The sequence below is a fragment of the Ictidomys tridecemlineatus genome, chromosome 2, assembly GCF_052094955.1.
Source record: "Ictidomys tridecemlineatus isolate mIctTri1 chromosome 2, mIctTri1.hap1, whole genome shotgun sequence".
Lineage (NCBI taxonomy): Eukaryota > Metazoa > Chordata > Mammalia > Rodentia > Sciuridae > Ictidomys > Ictidomys tridecemlineatus.
Window position 1 is genome coordinate 227103656 of NC_135478.1, and position 17382 is coordinate 227121037.

The 17382-nt window shown below is 41.0% G+C and overlaps 1 protein-coding gene and 1 non-coding gene across 7 annotated transcripts in view; both read right to left on the reverse strand.

Annotated features, from left to right (window-relative positions):
- The window catches only part of LOC110598274 (DNA repair protein XRCC2), a 110610-nt gene that overhangs the window by 37382 nt on the left and 55846 nt on the right, over nt 1-17382 (reverse strand). The window lies entirely within an intron of this gene.
- Trnaa-cgc (transfer RNA alanine (anticodon CGC)) lies at nt 12560-12632 on the reverse strand. The gene has a single exon. It is a non-coding gene; the product is annotated as a tRNA-Ala (tRNA).

Sequence of the window (17382 nt, forward strand, 5' to 3'; positions counted from 1 at the left end):
GCATGCGTGCGGCCCGGGTTCGATCCTCAGCATCACATACAAACAAAGATGTTGTGTCCGCTGAGAACTAAAAAATAAATATTAAAAAATTCTCTCTCTCTTTAAAAAAAAAAAACAAAACCCAAAACCAAATTCTAGAAACAAGTCAGTTCATAGTGGGACTTCTCTTTAAAAAGATTCTCCCTGTTTTTTTTTTTTAATTTTTTTTTTTTAGTTGCAGCTGGACACAATACATTTATTTAACTTATTTATTGTTTTATGTGGTGCTGAGGATAGAACCCAGGGCCCCAAATGTGCTAGGTGAATGCTCTAACACTGAGCCACTACCCGAGCCCCAGGGTGTGGGGACAGATGCATGGAGTACTGCATACCTGGCAACAAGGGCAGGCCACTCCCCTCGCAGGTGGCCAGGAGGCGCTTGAGCAGCAGGCCACTGGCCCCACAGGCACAGCCCTGGCGTGAGGCCTGGGTTGCAGTCCCTGTGCTAGCTCCAGGCCTGCTCCTCCGCTGGTCGCTGCATGGGCGGCTTCCTGTAGCCTGCTTAGCTCCTGCCTGAGTGTGCATACAGGGTAACTGTGCAGGAAAATCAGACCTGGTCCTGCTTGGCCTCCCGAGGTCTGGAATAGCGACTCAGCAGCCACACTCTCCTCTACCCTGTTCCGTGGACCTCTTCGCTGGACGAGATGGAGCCCACGCACCAGGGGACTTCTCCTTGGATGGAAATTAAATTTTAAATTGTGGGAAGATGGGGTGGTTTTTCTTGGGATCCCTTCCACCTTATGGGATGTCCATTCTATTTGGTTCTCTGAGATGACCTTCCTTAAATAGACAGTGAGGAAAAATGAGAAATCACTTTATTTAAATATTAAAACATGAAACATTAAATCAGACATCAAAAACAAAACTACAGAATTTCCAAAAGAAACGGGGGTGGGGTGGGGTGGGGGGGGATATCTTGTGATTTCAGTGTGGGAGGACTTCCCGGGCCACACCCCAGAGAAGGGGACGGAGACCCGGGGAGTCAGCTTTCGGTGCTGTGACAGACGCCTGGGGAATCAGCCACCGAGAAGGGGCCGATGGTGGCTCGTGGTTTCAGAGGGTCCTGGCCAGTGTCTAGGATCTGTCGTTCCCAGGCCTGCGACAGCGCGCCGTGGGCCACGTGGCGGAGGACAGCTGCAAACCTCGGGGCAGCCAACAACTAAAAAGAGAGAGTGAGCCCACTTTTTATGACGAGCCCCTCCCCTGGAAACCATCAAGTCACCGATCCTCAAATGGACCAACGCGTGGATGAGGTACAGCCTCATACCCGGCACCTCCTGAAGGCCCACCTCTGGACAGGGCCACACAGGGGTCGATGCCTTCAACAATCAGCTCTGGCAGAACGTGAGTGAGGGCCTGCCTCTAAATGAAACACAAAAACGGCTGTGGATTGGCTCATGGTTAAGCCCTGGGTTCAATCCCCAGCACCAAACCAAAACCACACCACCCCAAAACAACAGGAAAAACAAGACCGAACCAGAAGCTCTGTGGGACTCTTCAGACCCAAACCATAAAAAAACAGGCTTCTGTCCACCAGGAGGTGTCAGAAACGAAATCAGAGGATGACTGCGAGCAGAGCATTTGATGATGAAACTAATAACAAGAGCCAAGGTTAACATGGGGTTATTACTGGCTGGACCAGGAATCGTGCTGCACATTTTACATGAATTATCAAATCAGTATTGACAGGTGTGTTATAATGATTCCACTTTACAAATGGGGAAACAGAGGCTTAGAAAGGTCACATATATCCTAAAAGGGCTAGTATCTGTCCCGAGTCTCTGTTGTTTTGGGTTTGTTAGCCCCTTTCCCTGGCTCTGTGGGCAGTCAGCTAACAGGAGTGCTTTTTGGTGTTGAAGTTAGAGTTGAAGTTGAAGTTAGGCCTTTCCTCTGGGTTGAGAATAACCTAAGGTATGAGTCTGAGGTTTCTTGTGGCTACCAATGTTTATGGCCACTTATTGAAAGCTGAACTGCATCAGGACTGCACCAATCCATCAGAGGTAAGCGGAAGACAGAGCAAGGGGAAAATGTTTTTTTTTTTCAAATATATATATTTAGGGCTGGGGATATTTATTGTTTAATTTTTTGAGTTCTTTGTATACTCTGGATATTAGGGCTCTATCTGAAGTGTGAGGAGTAAAAATTTGTTCCCATGATGTAGGCTCCCTATTTACCTCTCTTAATGTTTCTTTTGCTGAGAAAAAACTTTTTAGTTTAAGTAAGTCCCATTTGTTGATTCTTGTTATTAACTCTTGTGCTATGGGTGTCCTATTAAGGAATTTGGAGCCCGACCCCACGATATGTAGATCGGAGCTAACTTTTTCTTCTATCAGACGCAGAGTCTCTGATTTGATATCAAGCTCCTGGCTGGGGATATTTAGGGCTCAAGCAGTAGTGCACTCGCCTGGCATGCATGAGGCCTGGGTTCGATCCTCAGCACCACATATAAACAAAGATGTTGTGTCCGCGAAAACTAAAAAATAAATATTAAAAAATTCTCTCTCTCTCTCAAAAAATAAATAAAAATAAAATACATATTTATTTTAGTTGTAAATGGACCTTTATTTTATTTATATGCGGTACTGAGACTCGAACCCAGAGCCTCACACATGCTAGGAAAGTGCTCTACCACTGAGCCACAACCCCAGACCCACGGGGAAAATGTTTTGAAGTCAACGTTTTGAGTCTCCAGATCCAGTTGCACCTAAATTTAGATCTACGCCAGAGCTTCCAAACATGAGTTAACGAGTTCCCATTTTTTCTTAAGCTAATGTGAACGGGTTATCTGACTCTTAGGACCACAATGTCCTGAATAGACTGATACAATACTCTTAATATGTAAGGCTCCACCTTCAAATTAATGAGAAGAAACACAAATCAATATAGTACAATGGACAAAACCTGTGATTAGAAACCCAAGGAAGAAATACAAATGCAGGATGGTTCTGGAGCTCTGATCCAGGGGCCAAGCTCTCTGCAGTGGAGGCCTGGTGCTGTTTTTATCTGTGCCTCCTGAGGTCTCTCTACTGCTAAGATAGTTAGGGTCTAGAAAATATCTGGGTGCACGGGTGGCTTTTCTTATGATAGCTTCTACCTTATTACATGGACATCTTGTCTGGCTCTCTGAAATAACCTTCCTTAAATATACAGTTGGGGAAAAGGAGAAGTCACTAATAGTGTATTGTTCCTGAAATATCAAGGACCTGGCAAAGGGCTCCCCTGTTGCTTGGCTTCTGTGCACGCTGCCCAGGTGTGGTCCTCGGTGTGCTACAGCAGGAGACAGGTCATTAGCTGGCTCTTCTGTCTTTACGGCCCTCCCACGTGGCCTGCCACAGAACCTGTAATGAAGCTACGGGCTTCTCCAGGCACGGTTTTCCTTCCTTAATGCATGACTTCTTTGGAACAGAATCAATCAAAGTTCTACTTTATTCCATCTTTACAAATTGGCTGTGGGATGGTGCTTCCTCGGTGTTGAAGACAAGTCCCTGATGATGTAGAGCCGAGGAAGTGTGGCAGCCCTGGGCCTGTGGCACAGACAGGGACTGTGACAAGTCAGTGTGAGTGTGCAAGAACCCACCTGTGCTCAGCACTGTGGAGGACTCAAGATGAAGAAGGAAGATTATCATCGTTCCCCAGAGATTTCGGTTTAGTTTGGGAGGCACGGTGGGGAGGGAAGCAATGGCAGCCAGCGCTGCACCACCAAAGGGCTGGGTTGAAGAGTGGACAGCACAGAGCTTATTTTGGAAGTGATCAGAGCACAGCATATTTGGATACTTGTTCATTTGAGAGAGGAAGGAAGAAATTTAAGGTCAGTGGAGATATACAGTCAGCCCTCCATATCCTGGGATTCCATGTCTCTGAGTTCAATCAACTGCAGATCAAAAATATTCAGAAAAAAATTGTGTCTTACTGAACAGGTCTGAACTTTTCATTGTCATTGTTGCCTAAACAGTACAGTATGACATTATTCACATAGCATTTACTTTGTATTGAATATTATAATTAATCAAAAAGTATTCAGATGTGCCTGGAGCCTGACATGGTGGCCACACCAGTGATCCCATCAACTGGGGAAGCTGAGTCAGGAGGGTCTCCATTTCCAAGCCAGCCTGGGCAACTTAGGGACACCCTGTCTCTAAAAATAAAAAAAAAAAAAATAGCCGGGTGTGGTGGCACATGCCTATGATCCCAGCAACTTGGGAGGCTGAGGCAGGAAGATTTGAGTTCAAAGCAGCCTTAGCAACTTAGCAAGGCAACAAGCAACTCAGTGAGACCCTGTCTCTAAATAAAATATAAAATAAAGCTGAGGATGTGGCTCCATGGTAAAGCAACCCTGGGTTTAATCTCTAGTACCTAATTAATTAATTAAAAAGTAAACCAGGTGCAGTGGCACATGCCTGTAATCCCAGTGTCTTGGGAGGCTGAGGCAGGAGGATCACAAGTTCAAATCAGCCTCAACAAAAGCAAGGTGCTAAGCAACTCAGTGAGACCCTGTTTCTAAATAAAATACAAAAATCGGCTGTGGACTTGGATCAGTGGGTAAGTGCCCCTGAGTTCAATCCATAGTACCCCCCCCAAAAAAAAAAGTACCTAGGAGGATATGCAGCATAGGTTATATGCAAACACTACACTATTCTATACCAAGGACTTGAGCATCTTCAGATTTTGGTACAAATGCCCCTGCAGATACCAAAGGACCAACTCTGTATGTTTGTAGGACACTGATGCTGACCTGTATATATTGTAGATTCACATTATCTTTTGAAGCATGTGATGAGATGGATGGAGTAATAATCCATTAGCAAGAAATACCTGCAATGTGTAGTTCTGCTAAAAACGAATCAGGGCTCTGTGGAAAACTTTTATTCCAAGCCTGAGTTTAAAAAGTCACACAGAGCAACGGGGAAACAGAAAACATACAGGACAAGTTAGAGCAGGCTACTACTGATTAAACTTGGGATATTTTCAGCATTAGAAAAGCAATACTGCAATAGATAGAAACACATCAAACAGAAAAAAATCTATGAGCTCATAATGGTACTACAAAAGTTGTTTTCAGTGTTACAGTTAAAGGTGCTTGGGAACCAACACATATTCTGATACAAATAAAGAGAAATAATTGAGTGTTTATTTGCTTTCCAACATGAGGGGGATAATGATTCATGGGATAACCACAGCTAACATGTGCCAAAGGAAGGAAAACTGTTGAATATCACCTTGTAGTAACACCTAACAAAATAATCATTCTAGTCAATAATTATCAATTTCTGCTGAAAGCATTAGGTAAAACGTTAATGCGTCCTTGTCATAGATGGATCAAGCTGATATATTGAGGGTCACAACCTAGATCACTCTAGAACATGTCACCAAGAGAAGGCTGTGACCTAAAAAGGCCCACACACCACAGTGGGAAAGAAATCCATTTTAACAGAACATAAAGCATTCAAGAGAATGATTAAAAAATGATGACTGAATTCCAAGAGAACATAGAAAAACAACTGGATGAATTAAGGAAATCAGGACAGAATATGAGTGACAAATTCGATAAGAAGACAGAGATATTGAAAAAATAACTACACAGAAATCTTGGAAAAGAGACAATAAGTCAAAACAGTCAGTTGAAAGTCTCTAAAACAGACAAATCATGCTGAAAGCAGAACTTCAGAGATGGCTGGTCTTGACCATTCTGATAGTATCATAGACAGGAAAATAAGGAACCATGATAAGAATATACAAAAACTCTGGGTCAAAATCAAGAGATCAAATTCAAGAATCACTAGAATTGAGGAGGGTTGTGAGATGTAGGCTAATAGACTGGATAACCTCTTAGGGGAAATAATAGAAAATTTCCCAAACTTTGACAATGAGATGGACATTCAGATACAGGAAGCATTCAGAACCCCAAGTAGACATGATCAAAAATAATTTCTCTGTAACACATTATAATTAAAATGCTTAATATACAGAACAAAGATAAAATTTTAAAAGCTTCAAGAGAAAAACCTCTGATCACATGTAGAGACAAGCCAATCAGAATTACTTCTGATTTCACAGCACAAATTCTAAAATCCTTAAAGACTTGGAATGATGTTTTTCAAGTCCTGAAAGAAGATAACTGTCAACCAAGATTGCTGTGTCTGCAAAGCTATCCTTCAAAATCGAAGGATGAAAATTGATAGGCTATGCAAATGGAGCCCCCAAACAAGCAGGAACAGCTACTTTCTCTCTCTCTCTCTCTCTCTCTCTCTCTCTCTCTCTCTCTCTCTCTCTCTCTCTGCAGTTACTCTTACAGCTGACAAAAACTTCAAATCAAAATTAATCAGAAGAGACAAAGAAGGTTATTTCACACTGGTAAAGGGAAACAATCCAACAAGAAGATACAACAATAATACATATTTATGCTCCAAATGTGGGTGCAACTAATTACATAAAACAGACACTGTTCAAATCAAAGCCTCAGGTAGACCCCAGTACAATAATACTGATTTAAACACACCTCTCTCACTGTTGGACAGGTCATCAAGACAAAAACTTGGTGAAGACTCTTTGGGCCTGAAAAATATTATATATCAAATAAACTTAATAGATATGTATAGAATATTTTGTCTAACCACAGCTGAATACACTTCCTTCTTAGAAACTCTTAGAATGTTTTCCAAAATAGACTATATTTGCCTGTCATGGTGGAATATGCCTGTAATCCCAGTGTCTTGGGGAGGGTGAGGAAGGAGGATTGCAAGTTTAAGACCAGTCTTGGCAACTTGGCAAGGCCCTAGACAACTGAAAACCTGTCTCAAAATAAAAAATAAAAAGGGCTGGGGATGTAGATCAGTGGCAATGTCCCTTGGTTCAATCCCTAGTACCAAAAGCAGAACAGAACCAAAAACCCAAATTGACCATATTTTGGGACACATGGCTACTCTTAGTAAATATTTTAAAAAATGGTATAATTCCTTGCATCTTATCTGATCATAATGGAATGAAATTAGAAATCAACATCAAAACCCTACAGAAACTATATAAACACATGGAGATCGAAGAATACACTTTTCAAGAAAAATTTTTTTTTAGTTGTTGATGGACCTTTATTTTATTTATTTTTATGTGGTGCTAAGGATCAAACCCAGGGCCTCACACATGCTAGGCAAGCGCTCTACCACTGAGCTATAAAGTCTCAGCCCTCAAGAAAAGTTTTAATTGTGGATAGATATGATATCTTTATTTATTTTATGTGTTGCTCAGGATTGAACTCAGTGCCTCACATGTGTGAGGCAAGTGCTCTACCACTGAGCTACAGCCCCAGCCCAAATAATATACTTTTTGGATGATGAATGGGTGATGGAAGAAATCAAGGGAGAAATTAAAAAGTTCTTAGGCTCAAATGACTATAGTGCTACAAATACTAGAACCTATGGGAATACTATGAAGGCTGTTCTAAGTTGAAAGATTATGGCTATGAGTGCCTACATAAGAAAACCAGAAAGATATCAAATAAACAACATAATGATGCATTTCAAGGCCCTCAGAAAAAATAAACCAATTCTAAAACCAGTAGAAGGAAGGAAATAATTAAATACTTATTAAATGCAAAAGATACTTAATAAAATATTAGCAGATTGAGCTCAACAACATACAAAGAAGAATGTACATCACAATCAAGTTGGTTTTATCCTAGAGATTCGAGGATGGTTCAGCATATGCAAATCAATAAATGTAATTCATCACATAATTAGAATTAAGGACAAAAATCACATTGTATCTCAATAGATGCAGAGAAAATCTTTGACAAAATTCAGTACCCATTACATTTTAAAAATCATATTTAAAAAAGAAACTAGGGATAAAAGAAACCTACCTCAACATCATATAGGCTATTTATGAAAAACCCAAAGTCAACTTCATTGAATGGGGAAAAACTGAAAGCATTTCCTTTAAAATCTGGGATCAGACAAGGATGATCACTCTCACTATTCTTACTTAATATAGTGCTAGAAATTCTTTTTTTAAAAAATATTTTTTGTTGTTGTTGCCAATGGACCTTTATTATTTTTTTTATATGTGGTGCTGAGAATGGAACCCAGTGCCTCACACATACTAGGCAAGCTCTCTACCACTGAGCCACAACCTGAGCCATAAAGCTCATTTCTTTTTTATCTTTTTTTTTTAAAAGAGAGAGTGAGAGAGGAGAGAGAGAGAGAGAATTTTTTAATATTTATTTTTTAGTTCTCGGCAGACACAACATCTTTTGTTGGTATGTGGTGCTGAGGATCGAACCCGGGCCGCACCCATGCCAGGTGAGCGCGCTACCGCTTGAGCCACATCCCCAGTCCCCAATGCTAGAAATTCTTGAGAGCAGTTAGGTAAGAGAAGGAAATAAAAGGAACAGAAATAGGAAAGGAAGAAGTCAAGTCATTACTGTTTGCAGATGATATAATCCTATATTTAGAAGACCCAAAAACTCCACCAAAATATTGCTAGAGCTAATAAACAGATTCAGCAAAGTAGCAGGTTACAAAGTCAACATACGAAAATCAATAGCTTTCCTATATACCAGCAAAGGATCTGCTGAGAAAGAAATCAGGCAAACAATCCCATTCATAATAGCCTCAAAAACAAAAAAAGTAAACAACAACAACAACAATAAAAACCCTAGAAATAAATCTATTCAAGGAGGTTAAAGACCTCTACAATACAAACTATAGAACACTAAAAGGAAACTGAAGAGACAAGATGATGGAAAGGCCTCCTATGCTCATGCATAGGCAGAATTAGCATTGATAAAGTAACCATACTGCCAAAAGCAATAGAAGGATTCAATGGAATCCCCGTCAAAATACCAATGACATTCTTCCCAAAACTAGAAAAAAAGTCCTAAAAATACCATTTGGAAAAATAAAAGACTCAGAATAGTCAAAACAATATTTTTTTAAAAAATATTTATTTTTTAGTTGTAGTTGGACACAATACCTTTATTTATTTATTTTTATTTGGTGCTGAGGATCGAACCCAGGGCCTCACAACATACTGGGCGAGCGCTCAATCCCAGCCCCTGTCAAAGCAATTTTAAGTCAAAAAAAAAAAAAAAAAAAAACCATGGCTAGAGACATCACAATACATGATTTCAAATTATACTACGTCAAAACAGACACATACCAATAATACAGAAGACACAGATAAAAACCCACACATCTTTTCCTTGACAAAAGTGCCAAAAACATAAACTGGTGAAAAAAACAGGCATTTTTACAAAGTTGCTGGGGAAAACTGATCCATAGTAGAAGAATGAGACTAGACCCTTATCTCTGACTCTGCACAGAAATCAACTCAAAATGGACCAAAGACCCAGGAATTCGACTATAAACTATGCAACTTCTAAGAGAAAACATAGGGTCAAAACTCCACACACACACACACACACACACACATATATATATATATATATATACAGACAACAACTTTCTCAATAGAACTTCTAAAGCTCAGGAAATAATGCTGAGTTAATAGGATATCATCAAATTAAAAAGCTTCTACACAGCAAAGAAAACAAATAAGTATGTGAGAACCCACAGAAGTTACTCTTCTGACAGAGGATTGATGTGTAGAATATATAAAGAACTGAAAAAATATATTTTTTGATAGCAGCAATTGAACCCAGGGATGCTTAATCACTAAGCCACATCCCCAGCTATTTTTATATTTTATGTGGGGCAGGGGTCTCTCTACGTTACTGAGGCTGGTTTTAAACTTTCGATCCTTCTGCCTCAGCCTCCCAAGTCTCTGGGATTACAGGTACACATTAACATACCAGCAGAACTAAAAAAAAATTAATACCGAAAACCCCTGATAAATAATCCAATTAATAAATGGGCAAACAAATTAAACAGTACTTCAAAAAAGAAGAAATACAAATGGCTAACAAATATATTAAAAAAAATGTTCAACATCCCTAGCAATAGGGAAAATGCAAATCAAAACCACACTGAGATTTCATCCTGCACCAGTCAGAATGGCAGTCATTAAGACTAAAAACAGGGATGAAGTTATGACTCAGTGGTAGAAAGCTTGCCTAGCACACGTGAGGCACAAGGTTCAATCCTCAGCACTACATAAAAATAAATAAATAAGTAAATAAATAAAATAAAGGTATCAGGTCCATCTACAACTAAAAAATATTTTTTAAAAAAGAAAATAAACAATAATAAGTGCTGGAGAAGACAGAATGTGGAGAAAAAGGAACACTTCTACTCTGTTGGTGAGGTTTTAAGTTAGTACAACCACTATAGAAATCAGTATGGAGGTCTCTCAACAAACTAAGCATGGAACTATCACATGACCCAGCTATAATCCCTTATAATCTTTTTTTTTTTTTTAAAGAGAGTGAGAGAGGAGAGAGAGAGTGAGAGAGAGAATTTTTAACATTTATTTTTCAGTTCTCGGCGGACACAACATCTTTGTTGGTATGTGGTGCTGAGGATCGAACCCAGGCCGCACACATGCCAGACGAGTGCGCTACCACTTGAGCCACATCCCCAGCCCAATCCCTTATAATCTAATCTGAAGGACTAAAGTCATTTTCCTACAGTGATACATGCATACCCCTGTTTATAGCAGCTCAGTTCACACTAGCCAAACTATGGAACTAGCTTGGGCGTCCATCAATGGGTTAATGGATAAAGAAAATATGATATATATACACAATGGAGTTTATTCAGCCATAAGGAAAAATAAAATTATGCCATTTGCCAGAAAATGGATGGAACTTAAGACCATCATGTTAAGTGAAATAAGTCAAGGTGAGAAGGCCAAGGGTCGTATGTTTTCTCTCAGGTGTGGAAGCTAGAGAGAGAAAGGAAAAGAAAGGTGGGGTGACTGCACGAGAAGCTAAGGGAGAGCAGTAAAGGACGGGGCCAGGGAGAGGAGAGGAAGGGGAGGAGGACGGGCTGGGAAGGTAGACTGGCCACATTACATTGTTATATTGTGTGCATGTATTAATGTGTCGCATCAAATGCCACTATTGTGTACAACTCTAATGAACCAGTGAAAAAGAAAAAAATAAACGACAGGAACTCATTATCCTTCCGTAGTACTCCCCTCTACCTAGGGGTTTTGCCTCCTTTGATCTTATTTATATGTGGTCCCTAGGTCATTGAAAGGTATTCAGTAATTCTCATGTGAGGCTAGTTAGCTCTTTTTATTTTAAAAATACCTTTATTTTATTTATTTTTATGCTGTGCTGAGGATCGAACCCAGTGCCTCACACATGTGGGTCGGGCACTCTACCACTGAGCCACAACCCCAGGCCCCCTGGTTAGTTCTTATTAGAGGTGTGTTATAAAAAGAGCCAGCCTGCCCCTGCCCCCACTCTGGCTTCCTGTCTGGCCATGAGATCTCTCCCTTTTGTCTGTGCTTCCACCTTGATGCCATCTGCCATGAGCTGACGCCAGGGGATTCTTGCCAGAGCTGGTGCTGTGCTGTGTGGACTTTCAGCCTCCAAAACTGTGAGCTAAACAACCTGTTTACTTTATAAGTTACCCAGCTGGCCTCAAGTATTTTATTACAATAACAAAAACAGGCTAAAACATTACCAGTTAGAAGAGAATGTGAGTAGAGAAGACTGTGAGGACATAATCTACCAAGTTTAGAACTAAAATTCAGTGCATCAAATGACTACCTTGTCATCTAGTTACAGCTAAAACCAGTGAGACCGAGGGGCAGGGGATGTGGCTCAGGGTTAGAGTGCTCACCTAGAACATGTGAGGCGCTGGGTTCGATCCTCAGCACTTCATAAAAGTAAGTAAAATAAAGGTATTGTGTCCAACCACAACTAAAAAATACATTTAAAAAACCAGTAAAACCTTGATTAGATCTAGATTCAAACAACAGAATGATACTTTTGAGGCACTGTGGAAATGTGCACATGTGATATTAAGGAATTATTGCTTTTTTTGTTGAGTGAAGGAAAGGTGGTGTGTGTGTGTGTGTGTGTGTGTGTGTGTGTGTGTGTGTGTGTGTGTGTGTGTTTTCTTCAAGGGATTGGACTCAGTGGTGCTTAACCACTGGGCCACATCCCTATCCCTTTTTAATTTTTATTTTGAGACAAGGTTTCACAAAGTTGTTGAGGGCCTCACTAAATTGCTGAGGATAGCTTTGAATTTGTGACCCTCCTGCCTTAGCCTCCCAAGCTGCTGGGATTATAGGTGTATGCCACCATGCCCAGCTGTTGTGTTCTATATATATATATATATTTTTTTTTTAAATATTTAATTATATTAGAATTACACATGAAAGCATTTATACATGAAATGATATATCTTGGATTTTACTTTAAAAGGCTCCATAAAAAGGAACAAGAATGTGGAAAAAAACTTAAGTAAATAAATAATAAAATAAAATGAACTATTCAAAAAAAGAAAAGTGAAGATGGGAGGAGCAAGTCAATAAGGATAGAGAGTTAGGTGATGGAGTATAGGGGCCCCGATGCTCTTCTACTACTGCTGTGAGTTTTTTTTTTTTTTTTTTTTTGTGGTGCTGGGGTTTGAACCCAGGGCCTTGTGCATGCGAGGCAAGCACTCTACCAACTGAGCTACATCCCAGCCTTTCTTCTATGAATTTTTGAGGATTTCCATAATACAACTTTTTTATCTTTTCAATCTCGCCTCCTTTTTTTTTTTTCTGCCCAAGAAGTATTCCCCACTATAGAGGAGTTAGGCAACTTCACTTTATCACAAAGTACCTTTGAAAACAAAGTAAACCAGATCTCTCTGCAATCTTCCAAAATAAAAAAAGTTGTCTATCCCAACTCATACCACACATGAGGAGGAACCTGCCAGGTCAAGAGTCTGTGGCAAGCACAGTGGCACAAGCTTGAAATCCCAGCCACTGGGGAGGCCGAGAGAGGAGGATCACAAATTTAAGGTCAGCCTGTGCACAAGTTTCAAGACCCTCGCTTAAAAAAAAAAGTCTGTGGATCCTGGGCCACCGGGGGTTAACATCCTGTCCCTGGCAGCTGGGCGTCCCCACAGCTGCCAGCAATTAGGCTAGCTGGCAGTCCCCTTAGGAAACTCCTGCTGCCTGATGAGGACTAATTGCCAGCCAGCATCTAAGTCCCCAGCTGATAGAAATGGGAATCCACTAGGGCCAGGCCCGCGGGCAGACGGCCTTCTGGTGAGGGTGCAGAGAAGGGAGAAGGGGCACCGGGTGGCTGCTCCAGCCCACCCGTCCTGCCGCCCCTTGGACACCCACAGAGACTATTCTTCCCCCTTCCTTTGGTCTAAACCTCAAGAAGCCCGTTTCTGCCCTGAATGGCAGTGGTTTCTCCGAGATGCAGAGGGCTGGGAGCCGGGAGCTGGACAGGCTTCCTGCAGCCGGGGCCTCGGCCAGCTCTGCAGTAGGTGGCCACTGGTGCTGGGCAGCGGGATGCGGGGCTCAGTGGCAGCTGAAAACACTTAGTCCCTGTCCGTAATCTGTGACCAGTCACCGCAAAGGAGGGTTTTCATAGTAATTATCTCATCAACTCTAGGCTAGTTTCTGAGAACACAGGGTGAGAGTAAGGTGGTTCTCACCCTCAGAGAATCCTACTCTATGCAAGCTCAAAAACAGAATTACAGAGTGACTATTTAAACTGCTTAGGAGAATAAAAAATGAGGATTTCTAACTCCCACCAAAATTTCTAATTCCATTGAAGTTTTTATTAAAACTATCCCCCTATCCACCCACCCCACATTTTTGAGTTAAAAAAAAATTATTTTTGGTACCAGGAATTGAACTCAGAGGCACTTAACTACTCAGCCACATCCCCAGCCCTTTCCAATTTTTCCTTTTTTGGGACAGGATCTCACTAAGTTACAGAGGGCTTCACTAAGTTGCTGAGGCTGGCTTTGAACTTTTTTTATATATATATTTATTTATTTATGTATCTTTGGTTTTAGGTGGATACATTAGTTTGTTTTTATGTGGTGCTGGGGATGGAACCCAGTGCCTCATGCATGCCAGGCAAGCACTCTCCCACTGAGCCACCACCCCAGCCCCTGGCTTTGAACTTTTAATCCTCCTTCCTCAGCCTCCTGAGTCACTGGAATTACAGGAAAGCACCCCTGAGCCCAGCAACACTTCTGAGTTTTAACCTACTTAGAAAGCCAAGTCTGTTGTACCAATGTGAGGATTGTATTTGAGAAAATGAACCTGTGAGCCTACTTTACATTCATTCCACAAGCCAGACACAGGCCACCTAAAAAGTTCTTTACCAATGTTCAGGAGTGAAAATGGACTATATAGATCTCTATATAAAGATTTCATGAATTCAAACTGTGAATTTGTTTCTCCAGAAATAACACACTTGTTTTACGAGTCTATGAAAACTAGCTGAAAACCATGTACTCCAAATCAGGTGCGTTATAAATGACCCATCATTCAAGAAAGTCTGGCATTAGTAACTCATTTAAGTTGCTGTGTGTATAAGAGTAATTGAAAAACTGCATTTCTATTAAAATGTTCTGATTCATATTTCCCCAAACTAATACTATGCTGCTGTTCAGTTTAGACTTACTGTAATTTCAAATGCCAAGTGCACATTACAGAGGAACCCTTAAAAATCTTTGGAGGGCTTTCTTGTAGAAGATGTGCTGCAGAAGTGGCACAGAAGACCTGGAGTTGGCTAGGCCATGTGCCTCTCAGGTTACTGGCTACCACAGTACTTTTTGTGTGTGTGTGTGTGGTGCTGGGGGTTGAACCCAGGGCCCCGTGCATGTGAGGAAGCACTCTACCAACCGAGCTACATCCCCAGCCCAGCACTTTTTTTTTTTTAATATACATAATTTCATTACAATTCTTTTTTAAAAAAATCACAAAATGCAACATTCTAAAAACCCCTAAATTTACTATGATACTAATTCCTACCAGTTTGCTATGCTATCATATACAAGAAATTAAAGAAACTATCAGAAATTTAAGAACATTCAACATCAGAAGCTTTAAAATCTAACTGTATGTAGTAGCCCTTCAAAAAGCTACAATCTGCATTTTCAAAATTTCTTTTAGTTTTTGATTAACCTTTATTTCATTAACCTTTATTTATATGCAGTGCTGTGCATCAAACCCAGTGCCTCACACACACCAGGCAAGTGTGCTACCACTGAGCCACAACCCCACCCCCTACAATCTGCATTTTTTAAAAAAAGTATTTTCTCTACAAAGAACCTTATCAGCAATACAAAAATCTGTACAGTTTTTCTACTATAGCTAATGTTGAGCTGCACTTGAATTCACATTCTTAGCACAACAGTTGCCTGCCCACGCACACACGCACCACACATGTCATTACAGGCCAGCCATTTACTCCTCCTCCTCCTCCTCCCTCCTCCCTCCTCTTGGAGCCTGCTGCCCTACCAGGGCCCTTCCTCCTGCTTCACTGCGCCCTTAGCGGGGTATGCACAATACGCTTTTCATGCCGCTCCTTTAGCTTATCCGCTTTTTGTTCACATGCCTGTGTATCCCTGGCTGAGTGCTCAGACCACATTTCACCCAGTTTGTTTGCAGTATCCCCGGTGGACAAGCCTGGGTGTTCATCGGTCTTTGGGTGATGCTCACAGCAAAATTGAAAGAAGGCAGATGGTGGTCTCTTAGGAGCATTGGGATCTTTTTTCTTCCTTTTCTTATCACCTTTGAGGGGAACCTAATTCTTCATCTCCCTGTAACATTGAGCTTTGTTACTTTTTTTCCCCATATCTTCAAACTTCGATTTTCCTTGGCAGACATGGTCTTCCATCTCTCCAAGCATTTCTTGGAGAGTTCAGTGAAGTTGACGGTAGAGCCTGGTTGTTTCTTCTTGTGCTCTTCCTGTCAGGTCGGTACAAAGGCATTTTGCCCTTTGGGGCTTAGTGGGCTCTCCCTTACCCATGGTGGCAGTCCCCGGATCCTTGGTGTGAACTCTTCCTCAGAGTCCCCCAGTGTGGCCAGATGCAGAGAAGCTTCCTTCCTTCCCCTGGTGTGAACTGGTTGATGGAGGAGGCAGTCCTCCCCAGAGCACTTTTTGTTTAGAAGATTCCTGGGAGTCGCTTCCATTCTCCCCCGTTGGCACACTGGACTGAGTCCCACTGAAGGTGACAGATGAATTTCGGTGACTGAGCTCAGGAAGCCACCAAGAGAACAGAATTCATCATTAACTTTCAAATTTGCTTTATTTTAGGTAGTATTTTTTTTTCCAGAGTTTTCATAAAATAGTCCAATGATAAAGGAAACTGGTTTTTACAAACTACAAGGAAGACAAACCTCATTGTTTTTTGTTCAAAACTCATAATTTGGCTATTGATTCAAAGGAAGACATATTACTTTTTATTTCTTTGGCCAATAAGTTAGGAAGAAGGGAAAGGAAGTGATTTGCTTAAAGTCACATATAAATCAATTCATTAATAGCAGAACTGGTCCTAGAACCTGATTCCCTCAATTTCAAATTCAATGCTCATTCTTTTTTTTTGTTTCTTTTCTTTCTTCTTTTTCTTTGGGGGCGGGTAGAACCCAGGGGCACTCAACCACTGAGCCACATCCCCAGCCCTATTTTGTATTTTATTTAGAGACGGGGTCTCACTGAGTTGCTTTGTGCCTAGAAGTTGCTGAGGCTGGCTTTGAACTTGCAATCCTCCTGCCTCAGCCTCCCGAGCTGCTGGGATTACAGGTGTGTGCCACTGCGCCTGACTCCCCAACCTTTTTTTTTTTTTTTTGCATGTTGTCTTTTATTTAAACAAAACTCATATAATTTTACCCAGACCCTTTTTATGTTTTATTTTGAGACAGGAGCTTGCTTAATTGCTTAGGGCCTTGTTAAGTTGCTGGGGTTGGCTTTGAATGTACAATTCTCCTGCCTCCTGAGTTGCTGTGATTACAGGTGTGTACCTGTGCCCAACTTATTCTTTACATACTTTCATTTTTCTCCTCAGTCAGATGCTTTTGATATCTTCCCTCTAATTTTTCTTCTCATTTGTTTCTAACTATGAAAATTTCCTGTAATCTATTAACCAAATTTTAAGAACTAGAAGTCTGGGTGTGAAGAGGCTTTGACAAAGATATCAGGTATGAGAGATTTTGCTACCTCAAAACTGAAGGGCACATTTCCTATTTAATAACTTGAGTCCATTCTAGCAACTAGAATACCACTCAAACTCAGTATACGTGATTATATGCTTAACTTTCATGCAGTTAACAGGGAAGAACTCTAATAAAACGCAAACCCAGAACCAGGGTGGTGGTGCCCCTATGTTGAGAGCCACAGATAAGTCAAGATGGCGCCTGGCACTTTGCCAAGAGAAGTGATTTGAGAAGTTAAGCCATCGAGCCATTAAGATGATAGAG